This window comes from Ylistrum balloti, unplaced genomic scaffold, assembly GCF_031769215.1.
Source record: "Ylistrum balloti isolate Yb309-2 unplaced genomic scaffold, AGI_CSIRO_Ybal_v1 Utg369752, whole genome shotgun sequence".
In the NCBI taxonomy this organism is placed as follows: domain Eukaryota; kingdom Metazoa; phylum Mollusca; class Bivalvia; order Pectinida; family Pectinidae; genus Ylistrum; species Ylistrum balloti.
In genome coordinates this window covers 1,442,368-1,456,960 of record NW_026781955.1, presented here as the reverse complement: position 1 = coordinate 1,456,960, position 14,593 = coordinate 1,442,368, and positions in this window count along the sequence as shown.

Here is a 14,593-nt window from a genome sequence, read left to right as displayed (position 1 = left end):
TCTATTGAGTATCGAAACAATAAATTCTACTTATGAAAATAATAAATATCAAATATCTTTAAGCATTTATCTGTTAAAGTTGTGAGCATTTCTTTTGCTTTATTTCAAATGGCAACAGACACCAAACACGCTGATTGCAGACATAAATAGTGAATGATGTGATCTGTTCGTTTTTATTCGAGCTAAGCCTACAAATAGTAGCGTATTCACCTATAATTGACGAAGCTGTTCTTGACACAACAGCTGAAAACGTCATTTAGTGTGAGTAATTTGTACTGAAATTTCTAGTAGTTGTCGTGGGCTGGTCCGTATGGACTCCACACCTCGTGCACATGTATACTGTTGTCACATAAAATAGATAGACTGGTTTATCCGGAACTAGTTTGGGGACTTTTAACATGATGTTATTGGTGGAAATGATGTCTACTTACGTCAGTGCCTGGCAAAATAACCTCAAAATAACCTTCCTTTATGGCCAATTGAACTAAAGTTTGTTCAAATATAATTTCATTTTTCCTGGTGTAAATTTCACTTCGGATGTGAAAATCGGATAGTAATTTTTGCATTATTACTTAGAAAATAAACTTTTACCAGATGGGTTTACAGTTCATATGAAACGAATCCGGGTGGAAGACAAATAGAATGACATTCGTCATGTACTACAATTTGGCGTATTAATGATATATATTACATTTATAACTACCTGGATTACTTTTTGGTGAACGTGTCACCTTGACCACGAAAATATGTATTCATACGCGTCACCAGATGAAAGTTCATGGCCCTATATGCTCCCACTAAACGGGAAACTGATAGTAGAATGGACATTGATGTCTGTATGCTACTCAAGTGATGTGAAGTCATGATCTCTAGCATTTAAGTTTATGATACCTGTAGAAGACATATTTAGATTTTTGCAGTTTATAGTTGTTTGTCTCGGCTTTATGAGGGCTGTATGTCAGTAATATTGATTGTGTGTTACATGTCGGTGATGGCGTTGGTTTGTTTGTTTGCATCAAACCGAGACAATCAAGGATTTTTTTTAAAGTTTCAAATTTTCGTTGATCCGGATATACGTCATCAGTCTAGATAAAAGAAAATAGATGTGTAACCCACATATCTTCTACTGCTGGTAGCTGTTCAGTATTTTCAGTTAATTTCGTGAATGAAATTTATAAGCTGACTTTTGGTTTGTTTTTTTTCCACCGTTTCTATTTAGTCACTTTGGAATCGGTCGAAATTGAAGTGCATCCCCTTGATTCCAATTTAAAAGTGTTATATGAAATTGTTAAGAGTCACAAACGAATGTAAAAATGAAAAGTTCGAAATTTAGATAAACTACGTCAGTGAAAGCTGACTCGTTTTCTTTACAAGTACTTTACTGCCGGATTATCTAACCTAATTTGCAACAATTGCATGTTGTAGAAATGTAATCTTCGACTTAAAGGCCACGTTGTGATAAGTCTGGTATCAAATAGAATAAGTAATCAGCATGTTGTACCGTTGGTGACGTCACAGACAGGATATTGTCTCTCCGTAAAAGGGATTCATACACCGGATATTGGTACTAACAAATCAGGAAAAAACTGCTACTGTTTTGTACATATTTTACTTGCAAGGATTAGATTTTTTGAATATTGATATAATATTACCTGTTCAATAACTTAGCAAAAACAATTTCCAAGAATAATTAGTTAATAAATAGTTAATTAATACCGTATATTTAAGTTTATTGATCCGACATACATGCATCGGGATTAGGTTGAGGTTGGAGGAATGGGGGTGGGGAGGGGGGGTGGGGGTGGGGGTGGGTGGGGGGGAGGGGATGTTGATATAATGAATTTCAATACCAAATCTATTGATAATGATTACGATTTTTTTGTGTTATCGAAATGTACAAATGAATAATGTTGATTAGAATTGTGCAAACGAAAATACACACAAGTTTCAAGGGAGGTAATCTTTCATTGATAACGTCAATATATCTCACACGAATCTCAATTCGAAATGACATTCTTTCAAACTGTGGTATAATAAGAATACTATAAAAATTAGTAATATACCATAATGAGAAAATTACTCTACCATTTGATAGAGTACTTAAATCCTAATACGCCATGTGTGCAGGCTCCTGCAATACGAAAAAATTTAGAATAGCCAGGTTAATACAATGCAATTAAATGGCGTAGAATTGAAACTGGAATAGATTGTTCATTTGTCTGATATAATTTCGAATATTACATATTTTGTGTTGATAATAGTAATCAATATGTATATATATTGACGTAATCACGCACATACATGTCGGGAAACCGGAAGGACATAATCAAGGCCGGAAGTGGAGGAGATAATCGGATTGACTTTCACCTGGTCTGTGGCGATTTCTATCAAAGGGTTTTATCGAAACTTAGAGCGTGATTCGTAGATGACTCCGGCAATAAAGCAATTAGTATAATTGGTATGCCATGGGATCGAACTGCCCACGTGGTATCGAATACAGATTATATGTTCTGGATGATCTATAAATAGACACGGTACAATTTTCTCAGTTTACCCTTATTGAACTTATTACGTTTGAAATGTGAATATTATGTCTCGGAATTCACAGGGCAATCCTAATTTTGCTGGGAACAGAAAGTTCTATCTGCAACGGAATAGAGAAAAGCCCGGTGTTGTAGTAATCACAGTAATAATGTGCTGCCATGATTACGATTGATGATAACACTTACATTTGTAACTACAAATTGGTTTTAAATTTCCGTAATTTCTCCGGATAGCGAACATAAATTACACCCATCCTTCGTCATGTGTAACCCTTTCTTCTCTTATAACTTCTACAAACTCCTTACCGTCCCTCTCTCATTCCTTTCGTCCAGCAGCTATCCGCCATGACAGAAATGAATGATTATCTTTACCCATAGGATGGTCATAATGTTTGCCAAATAAATGTCTAGAACATGACAAACGATGCTGTGTACCAACCCGGCGGGAGTTTTCTATGAATAATTAAGGATGGGGGGAGGGGTGCCCTGAATAAGTAATATGCTTGAACAAGTATGGTATTATTTTGTCATGTTCCGGTTTGGTTGCACAATAATCACCATATTACACAATCTGGGTAATATTTGACAATCTAAATAACAGACGAGCCTTCATACATTAATGATACTCTACTTGTTTGAGCGATAGATTGCGTCGTATCTGGCAGATGTAAATTATTATTGATCGTTCAAAGCTGGTCATTTTACAAAAGGCAAATAGCATGACGTCAATTATGACACATTTCTGTTCTATTTCAAGAGTAATGTTTGCGATGTCACTAAAATTTATTCCTTCACTACTTCTCTATGTCGTTGCATGACTTCACTTACTTCATTTTTATGTACTACTTAGCGAGGAAGGTTTGTGACGTCACTACGACGTACTTCCTGTGTTACTTCCAGGCAAACGTTTCTGGCGCCATTATGGCGCTTTTCTATACTTATGTGAAGATAATTCTTGATTGTGACCATTCTTAACTACACTGAGGATATTTCTCGGAACATATTTTGCGGGAAGTATGGACATCTTTGTCTCCATATGCGCAAACTATTGCATCACTTCCGTACAGTAATTCTTCCCTTAACCTGCATGGAAATATGATGTCACCGTAACATTTGTTGAAGTAGTCATAAACTCATGTTTGTGACGTCACTATTTCATTTGAGTAACCATTCTCTCTTAAAGACAAAAATTTGATGACATCACTTATAGGAAGTATTTGATTGTCCAGTGGCGCTGTGGTAACGCACTCGCCTTTTAACCTAAGGGTTCGTGAGGGTATTCCGTTCTTACATCCTGACCAACGAGAGTGATTAATAGCTGTTGAAATAACTTGAATTATTGTTAGACAAATAAAGTTTATATATATATATGAGTTATGATAGAGCCATATAGAGAGAGCAAAGTATCGTTAGATATTATATTGTGGTGAACAAATGTGATCAAATCTTTGTTTATCTATTTATCTGTTCTGAAGTTTTGGCCAATCCTCCTTCCTGAAATATCTTCAATACCATATGTATGTTCCCAAATATCGATATCTCATGTTTCCTTACTTCATTCTTTCGGATACCCTCAGTAGATTTGCCAGGTTCAGTACTAGTAGATAACAGTATTCTCGTTCAACAAGATTTTTGTTATCTGCCCACGCTATGCCAGTATTACAAGGTGATCTAGCGTCTTGGTGACTATTTGTTACTAAGTCCGCCATGTTGCTACATGCCATTGGCGCAAAGCATTACTGGGAATTCTACCCCCGTGTCATAAGTTTATGACTGATAGTATAAATGAATTTTTTTCACTTTTTTTCGTCGCACGTTTTGTCTTTAGGGCTTGGTTGCTCGAGCTGAGCTCGCTGTAACATATAGGTGTATTATTCTAAGAAAGAGTTGCACGCCTGAAAGTTACGTTTATCTGTGGATATGAAATCTTTGATGTATTCTCGTAGCCACTAATTACGTTATTGAAAATGTCGGTGTATTGAGTTGGATTTCAGCTGCTGCATGAAATACTGTTAATTACCAATGTATTTGTCCATAAGCTTTCTTTGAGCTTCATTGCCTCCTGACCAAATTTAGAACGGACGTGACTGGTCAAGGATGTCGTGTCAAAGGGACGCATTCATAAATCAGAATACGTAGACTTTTCAATGCTACCTACAGAAAAGACGAGAATCATTCAGAGATAACGAGTAATGATCTCGTTATTTACCTGAAAAACAGCGCATAAAAATTATGGGTCTGTATGGCTTATAAAATAATCATTAGAGATTGTTGTAGACATTTTCGACGGGCTTTTCATCTATTTTGGCCCGTAATTAAAGGCAATGCCTGCAATACCTTGGCACCTCTAGGTCTTTCCAAACTGGAGAAGAAGTTTCGTATATTTTGATACCCTACATTGAAGTTTTTATCTTTGACCTCTATGGAAAACCGGAAGTTGGTCTTTTGTGGACGTTTTGCTTAAACGAATCAAAAAGAAGTCTTAACAGAAGGTTGTTAACCGAAACACGTAACTGTTTTCCTCTTAAAAAGTAACTGACCCCCGTGACCTAGAAAGTGGGTCAAGGTCATCCATATTAACAAACTTCATAGACAATTGCTTTAGCAATATATGTTTGAACTATCGAACCTCTGAACCTTTCAAAACTTGAGGAGAAGTTTGTGGTAGTTTGGTACCCTAAATTTCACTTTTGAACTTTGATCCCTACCGAAAACCAGAAGTTGACGTTTTACGCAAAAATGTCCATAAGAAGTGCCTTTTATTTTCAATTCTACATAACATATCCAAAGATGATTTCCAAATGTCACGTCACCATTGAGATATTGACATTAGGGCAAAAATCAAATATGGCATCACGGCGGCCGTTTTGTTTTCTCGACAAAGTTGACATCACGTCACAATTTAGAGGGCAACATTTCATTGTAGGATCTTGAAGTAATTCTAGTTCAAACTTTTTGTCTGCACTTTACATTGAATTTTAAAAATGACGTAAAAACGTCAAAGAAAGACGTCACAGAAGAAATCGGATCGGATTGACATTCTGCATTGAACTGTGAGGAAAAAATCGAAAAAAATTGATTATTTTTTTTCTTTACTTAGGTGACCTTGACCCCTTGGGGAGTTTTTTTATTTGAAAGAATTTCCATTAATTTGTAGAAAAAAGTTAGATATTACCCTCCTCTACATGAAATATAATGTAGCAAAGTTGTGGGACAAATGGTTATCGAATTATTGATTTTTTTTTAAGATTACGAACCCACAAATTCAGAATAATAATAATAATAATAAACATAACAAAAACAACAATCTCTTCACTTTTGGTGAAAATCCTTGATAATGATATCCCCAGTGAAAGAATGAGAGACTAGACGAGGAACAAATATAGTCTGAGCGACAAAATTTGTCTTATAATTTTTCGTTGTTGTTGTAGTGGTTTTTTTTAAATAACCTGAATGTCTGACGAAACAAACTAAAACATTTAGGTTTACTCATGATTGCATTATGTAAGTTAGTTAAAAAAACAGATCTGCAATGACACATTATGACAACGCTCTCTCCCTTCCATATATCAATCAATATTGTAGCACCCTACTACACTAATTATCATACTATGAATAATACATTGCAAATTGAGATAAAAATCTCAAATTATTATAGTATTTTTTTCGGATTCACACATATTGTACGTATAATCAAAACCCATTAATTACAAAACTGATTAGCCTGGAAACAATAGTTAAATTAGCATGTCATGTTAAAAAAATATCATTAAATGATTTTAAAGTCGATGTTCTGAAGAAAAAAATACTCGTGTAATTTAGCCTTTTGTTCCATTGTCTTGTTTCTAAGTTATTGGGACTCGTGTATATATATATTTGTTCGGGAGGAGTTTGCGGACCATAACATGTTGCGCTATTGTTTTAGGTCATTAATGACCCAAGCCAATTGCTCTGAGGGTACATTATGTACGGTTAATATTTCAGTAGGGGTTAGATATGACCTTCCAAACTGAGGTTACCAATATAGATACCTAATATAAGACATTTGTAGGATCGTTCAACAGTCATGGCGTCAGTGTAGTTAGACCTCCGAAAAGAAGAGAAGTCGACTTCGGATTTTAAAACATGGGGATATATGATTTCTGAACTGCTTCGGCCTGTTAAAACATGGGGATATATGATTTCTGAACTGCTTCGGCCTGTTAAAACATGGGGATATATGATTTCTGAACTGCTTCGGCCTGTTTAACAGTTTCCCTATTATCTTTTTAACTGTGATGGGATTTGGTGTTTCCCGTACAGAGGCCTATGAAGCAGAAGTGTTCGGAAAAGCAATAATTGGATATGATTTTTTCCCTTGATGCGGGGCGTATTTTGATAAATATGTCATAAAAAATGGTAAGTGTACTCGTAAGAATATGAGAATGGTTTTATTTTCTCTTGCTACACAAATTATCCGTTTGATATTTGAGTATTTTTTCTGTTATACATGAGTTTATTGTCCGTTGAAAATTAGTAATATACATGTACATGACTCACGTTGACATTCAAGTCTAGATATTCCCTTTGGACTCGGACGTTTAACAGATATAGATTTGGCCGTGACATGATATTATGGAGCCTCAGTGTTTCGGACTCCCTCAGAAATTGCTTGGTTTTTTCTAACACGTCATCGGCTTTGATCCTTTTCATCAGCCGCTGCAATAACTACATGAAATGTATATGAGGTTATAACTGAAAACTAGTGCATGGCGCATGCGCTTACATAGTATATTTGCCAAAGACTTTTCCATATCGTAAACAAATGCACTCGTTTCTGGATAGATGTATTTACAAAGAATTTGTCCAAACTAAATAGTCAATTGATTCACACCATATGTATGGTTGACAAGCAGCAGCTGACAATTGATTTCAAATATAAATATCGCTAGAAATCCTACTGTAACTTGATTTCGATTGTAGGTATAGGCAAGAAGTATGCAAATTTCCTTTTTTCAAAATGTAATATAATTCATGCGTAATAATGTCGATGTAAATTTTTATCCATCTTTTCCCAAGCTACTCGATGTCGGTGCATTTTTCCCTGGCGGTACTAATTTTATAAACTGCAATGTCGTCATATATCCGTTAATACGCCCATGCTCGATGATAAGACCACCGACATCTGTTTAAGTTTCGGTAGAAATTCCAACAAATGTGATGCTTTAACATTGTCCTGCAATACCTCCCCCCCCCCTTTTTTTTTTGACAGTATAAATAAGGCACATATCCCTAACTCCTCCGATCAGGCAGACATATGATCAGGTAGCATATATTATATCAAGCAAAATCAACTACACCACAAACCATATTAAGGGTGTATGCTACCTTGCGGCTTGTACGTATTGTTTGTGTTATCTCATAAAACTTAAGTTATGCAATTAGTTATGTAGTTAAGAATCATTTGTGCTTTGTGACCGAGTACCTTATTACGTATTCATGAAGTGTGTTTTAAGATAGGTGAACATAATTAGTTTGAAGCCTAATTTTATCTTCCTGATATATTGCAATAGTACGTATATAATTGTTTTTTTTTCAAGTTTATCTTCCCGTCATATTTAATCACTATCATGAAACAGCGATAGGACGATACCCTCTCTGTCTGATATTACATAATAAGTTCTTTAACAACTTAAACTGTAGTTGTAAGGCAAGCAGAAAAGGAGTGGAGCATATGCTTAGTTATGTTTTTCTCTCCATATTTTTCTCTGTCATTTTTTTTTTTTTTAAATTTCATTATCTTTTTCAAACTTGATGGCAGTAGTATTGGGAAATGTTTATTTTTCATATCGCAGCTAGTTATATCTGAAATTAATGGATTGGAATTGATATAAGCTAAATACTCGTGAATTTAAAGACTTGGTAAATACTAAATTGTAGCTCGACTAGAGAGAATTTCTAGTTCGGGTCTATCAGCTTAGTGTAAGGTTTGAGTAAACCAGAAGTCAAAAATTTGATTCCTTGCGAACGCTCTGCTATAATCAAGTCCCGAAGAGGTTTTACACAACATGTAAAAATGACGCTTTTTAAGAGTATGAAACTCCTTAAATCCAAAATCGACTCATCAACCAAGAAGCCAAATTGAAATTCAGCTTTAATACCGTAATTGATTTAGATGTTACCAGCTGTTGCCTGGATGCGGTTTAAATTTCAGCTTTGTTGTTACTATGTGAGTTTGTGGTATTGTATTTCTGCGATTGTTTGAAGTAGGTCTTATCTTCTTTGAACCTTTTATCACACAATATCAGCTAATTAATTGATTCATCAATACATAACTATACTTGAACAGATAATCGCTACCAGTGGATAAACTTCGATATACATTTTTCTTACGTCTTTGTTCTATAGTTTTGAGAGCAATGCTATACTAGATATAGCTACACAAAGGCAGCATTGTTGAGGTCTCCACACACCGATGACCATCAGTCATTGAACTGGTCAGTTTTTAATATACCTGTCTATTTAGCATAAGACTCGGTATACAAACCTGAAATATAACAGAAGATACCCGAATTTGATTAGGTATGGTTCGGCCTGTGTAGAACATTTTTGCCGGAGTTATGCCAAAATTCTTCATGTTCTTCGTATGTTTGAATGGAATATCAATGCCGTGTTGAGACAGATCAATATACTTCTATTTCCTTCCATTATTCTTTCATTTCGTTTTATCACCTCATTTTTAAGTCGGTTTCCTCCCAAGAATCAATTTTTAAATAACTTTAATCAGTTTTGAGGACGATAACCCTGAAATAATCGATACATTTCTGAATTTTTGTTTCCTTTGTCAAGCTGCTGGAATGGTATATAGTCATTTTTTTTATTTTTTGTTTTGCTTTTGTTTGTTTTATTAGTGTTTTTAAAGTCTCCCGTTTTACAGTATGCTTATTCTGCAGTATGCCGCCCTTTGTTTTGTATGTGCAGCAACATATCGTGAAACAACATTTTTTTCTATATGTCAATCAATACCATGTGATATATCGCCCCTCATTTCACCTTTATTGCGGTGTACCACGATCTCCCTGTACAATATCGCACTGCAGTATAAAACCCTCATTTCACCTTTACTGCGGTGTACCACGATCTCCCTGTACAATATCGCACTGCGGTATAACGTCCCTCATTTCACCTTTATTGCGGTGTACCACGATATCTCTGTACAATATCGCACTGCGGTATATCGCCCCTCATTTCACCTTTATTGCGGTATATCACGATGTCCCTGTACAATATCGCACTGCGGTATAACGTCCCTCATTTCACCTTCATTGCGGTGTACCACGATATCTCTGTACAATATCGCACTGCAGTATAAAACCCTCATTTCATCTTTATTGCGGTGTACCACGATATCCCTGTACAATATCGCACTGCGGTATAACGTCCCTCATTTCACCTTTATTGCGGTGTACCACGATATCCCTATCGCGGTATAATGATTCTCGTTTTATCGAGACATCAATGTACCTCGACATAACGCCCCTGGTTTTATAAGGATATATACTCTGATATATCTACATTTGTATGGCAATACAACTATAAACTATCCTGAAAGATGCGATTTATGATACAATAAATGTCATCCAGCTCGTGACCATTATGACGTCAGTGCATAGAAATAGCGACGGTTGGCCGATAAAATGGTTGTTTAACTTAACGGCTCACACTGTCAATAATGAATAATTTATTTAATTTTCAACCAAGTTACAGACGGCTTCAGATCGCATGTTAAGGGAATGGAAATTTTAGCAATGAACTTACGTAACATACTAATTATGGTCGTTATAAGTGAACTAGTTTTACCGGCAAACATGCAAATTGACCAAAGTAGTGTTGATGTTTGATTTCAAAATTCTGTCATTTATACGACTGTAAAAACCAGTTCACGATAGTTCAATGCTTAAACAATGACTTTTTTTCTACCTGTTTACTTATACTCCACGATATTATGTCCTTCGTCTAAGTTAGTGTTAAACAGTGTAAGGAGATATAATGCCCCTCGTCTCTGTTAACCTTGCACATTACGGTGTAATTTCCTCGTTTTTATGTACAAACCGCCATTTAATGTCATTGCATGTTACAAAAATACTTTACCTTTGGACTTTTCCATATCAATATGAACAGCAACTAAAAAAAATTCAGAATGACATTTCATAACATTGCATTTTATGTTTGCATACATCAAATATTTCTGCATTTTTTTCGGAAACATAACTAGAATGTGTTTTGTTTTGGCGAATACAATATGCTTGCGCAATGACTCACCATATTAATACATATACATTATCGCTGTGATTAACCATAACTTATCTTTTTATAATTGTTTAAAACACATGTACAATACTTCGATACAGCTACTGATGCGTATTAATACACTTTAGGATAGAATTAATCATTGTATCAGAAAATGAGCAGATAACTTCTACAAATCATGTGTATAATAAACAATATTAATCCTTAAACAATAGAAATATATGTTTCGTGACGTTAAAACAACACTAACTATGTCACCATTTACACATCAGTGGTACCATATACTGGATACTTGTGGAAAAATCATATTCAACAGATGCTTTTAAATGTACTCGAATAAAAAAATATAAGATAACTTTAAAATTACATTTTTTCATGATGAGGACTAATTAGGGACTAGGATTTCAATTAAAATGTATGAAATAAGTAATGATTTGTCTTAACAACCTTGGTGATATAGACGGGCGTTTAATTATCACAAAGGTCGCGCGAAGTCTTGTAATCAAAGCTCGTACAATGAGTTCCACTGTTGTTCGTTTTATAAATCTTAATTTTTGTATTGTGGTCCAATATGGTTCAATATTCCCATACGAAGTTGTAAAAAAGGATTTGTTTTAGATTGGAAGAGCATTCAACCGTGACGGCACTTCATTGTGTGAATTCAATTACGACGAGGGGTAAAGATTTCAATACATGATAGAGAATATTTATGATTTATTTTAACTTCAGGTTAAGTGTTTCATCTTGAACCGTGAATTGTCTTATGATAAAGTAGTCAGCGTATTAACATTAAATATTAAGTAGTCCAGGACACAGGATCCGTATCCCCTGGATTCCGTCCCATCTTTTTGGTTCTAATGATTAGTGTGTACCTGACAATGAACGTCACGGCAGAGAGCTCGTGTACGCAGGGGGTTGACGCCATCTTATATCGAAGATAAGACAGATAATTGATCTGGTTTATCAATGATTAGTAATTACACGACACATCAAACAATTTAAAAAGAAATATTTAATTCTAATGATTAAAAAGAGTTGATTTTTGTCGTCAACATATCTTCACTGATAAAATGATTATCAGGTATAGTTTATTTGCTCTAGTGCAGTCATACTTTGTAATCAACGCTGTAACCTTGCCGACGTCAAGCTGAGCTCGGTCAATGTTTAACGTGTTATTTACCGTCGACCGAGTTGTTTCAAAGGCTGCTGTTTTTCCAAATGAAAAATCACATTATTACTTTAAAATGAAACTTATAGTTTTTTTTAAAACTATTTCCCTCTTTTTATATAGAATATAAATATCCGACATGGAAAGTTAAAGGGGCCAATCAAACAAGGTCTCATAAGACAAAAAATAGTCTTTAAAAATACAAACTAAAGTGCCCAGACTAACATGGTTCTACTGCACACACAAACCGTTAACACAAACCAAGCTGAGTGCCCGGGCTAAGAAAGATCCCATGTACACACAAGCCTAAGTGACCAGACTAACAAGGGTCTACAGTGAACACAAACCTATGTGACCAGACTAACAAGGTTCTGCTTAGAACACAACCCTAAGTGACCAGACTAACAAGGTTCCACTGTGAACACAAACCTAAGTGACCAGACTAACAAGGTTCTACAGTGAACACAAACCTAAGTGACCAGACTAACAAGGTTCCACTTAGAACACAAACCTAAGTGACCAGACTAACAAGGTTCCACTTAGAACACAAACCTAAGTGACCAGACTAACAAGGTTCCACTTAGAACACAAACCTAAGTGACCAGACTAACAAGGTTCTGCTTAGAACACAATCCTAAGTGACCAGACTAACAAGGTTCCACTGTGAACACAAACCTAAGTGACCAGACTAACAAGGTTCTACAGTGAACACAAACCTAAGTGACCAAACTAACAAGGTTCCACTTAGAACACAAACCTAAGTGACCAGACTAACAAGATTCCACTTAGAACACAAACCTAAGTGTCCAGACTAACAAGGTTCCACTTAGAACACAAACCTAAGTGACCAGACTAACAAGGTTCCACTTAGAACACAAACCTAAGTGACCAGACTAACAAGGTTCCACTTAGAACACAAACCTAAGTGTCCAGACTAACAAGGTTCCACTTAGAACACAAACCTAAGTGACCAGACTAACAAGGTTCTACAGTGAACACAAACCTAAGTGACCAGACTAACAAGGTTCTACAGTGAACACAAACCTAAGTGACCAGACTAACAAGGTTCTACTTAGAACACAAACCTAAGTTTCCAGACTAACAAGGTTCCAATTTGAACACGAACCTAAGTGACCAGACTAACAAGGTTCCACTTAGAACACAAACCTAAGTTTCCAGACTAACAAGGTTCTACAGTGAACACAAACCTAAGTGACCAGACTAACAAGGTTCCAATTTGAACACAACCCTAAGTGACCAGACTAACAAGGTTCTACAGTGAACACAAACCTAAGTGACCAGACTAACAAGGTTCCACTTAGAACACAACCCTAAGTGACCAGACTAACAAGGTTCTACAGTGGACACAAACCTAAGTGACCAGACTAACAAGGTTCCACTTAGAACACAAACCTAAGTGACCAGACTAACAAGGTTCTACAGTGAACACAAGTCTAAGTGACCAGACTAACAAGGTTCCACTTAGAACACAACCCTAAGTGACCAGACTAACAAGGTTCTACAGTGAACACAAACCTAAGTGACCAGACTAACAAGGTTCCACTTAGAACACAACCCTAAGTGACCAGACTAACAAGGTTCCACTTAGAACACAAGTCTAAGTGACCAGACTAACAAGGTTCTACAGTGAACACAAGTCTAAGTGACCAGACTAACAAGGTTCCACTTAGAACACAAGTCTAAGTGACCAGACTAACAAGGTTCCACTTAGAACACAAACCTAAGTGACCAGACTAACAAGGTTCTACGTAGAACACAAACCTAAGTGACCAGACTAACAAGGTTCCAATTTGAACACGAACCTAAGTGACCAGACTAACAAGGTTCTACAGTAAACACAAACCTAAGTGACCAGACTAACAAGGTTCCACTTAGAACACAAACCTAAGTGACCAGACTAACAAGGTTCTACAGTGAACACAAACCTGAGTGACCAGACTAACAAGGTTCCACTTTGAACACGAACCTAAGTGACCAGACTAACAAGGTTCCACTTTGAACACGAACCTAAGTGACCAGACTAACAAGGTTCCACTTAGACACAAACCTAAGTGACCAGACTAACAAGGTTCCACTTAGACACAAACCTAAGTGACCAGACTAACAAGGTTCTACTTAGAACACAACATTAAGTGACCAGACTAACAAGGTTCCACAGTATATACAAACTAAAGTGATCCAAGCAATGAGGGTCAACTATGTACAAGTGTACAAAGCAAACTCTGAGTATCGTCTGGATTGATGTATCCAGACTAAAAGGGCCTTCCTGACACTAATAGTGATACCTAAATATCCGGACTTCTTCTGTGAATACGTTGTAAACCGAAGTGTCCAGATTGATAAGGTCCTGTCGTGTATCCGACTACGACACGTTCATTGTACTGCATATGTCTTCACAGAAATAACAAGATTAATTTTACTCAGTTGAATTAATGCAATTTTAATCTTGATTAAGATGTCTTTATTTTATCGAATAAATATAAAATGAATTTTGTCGATTGAGCTAATTGTTGCTTGGTGTCTTTTCCAACGCTTAACATTGCGCAATACAAAAACCAGACACTGTTATCCT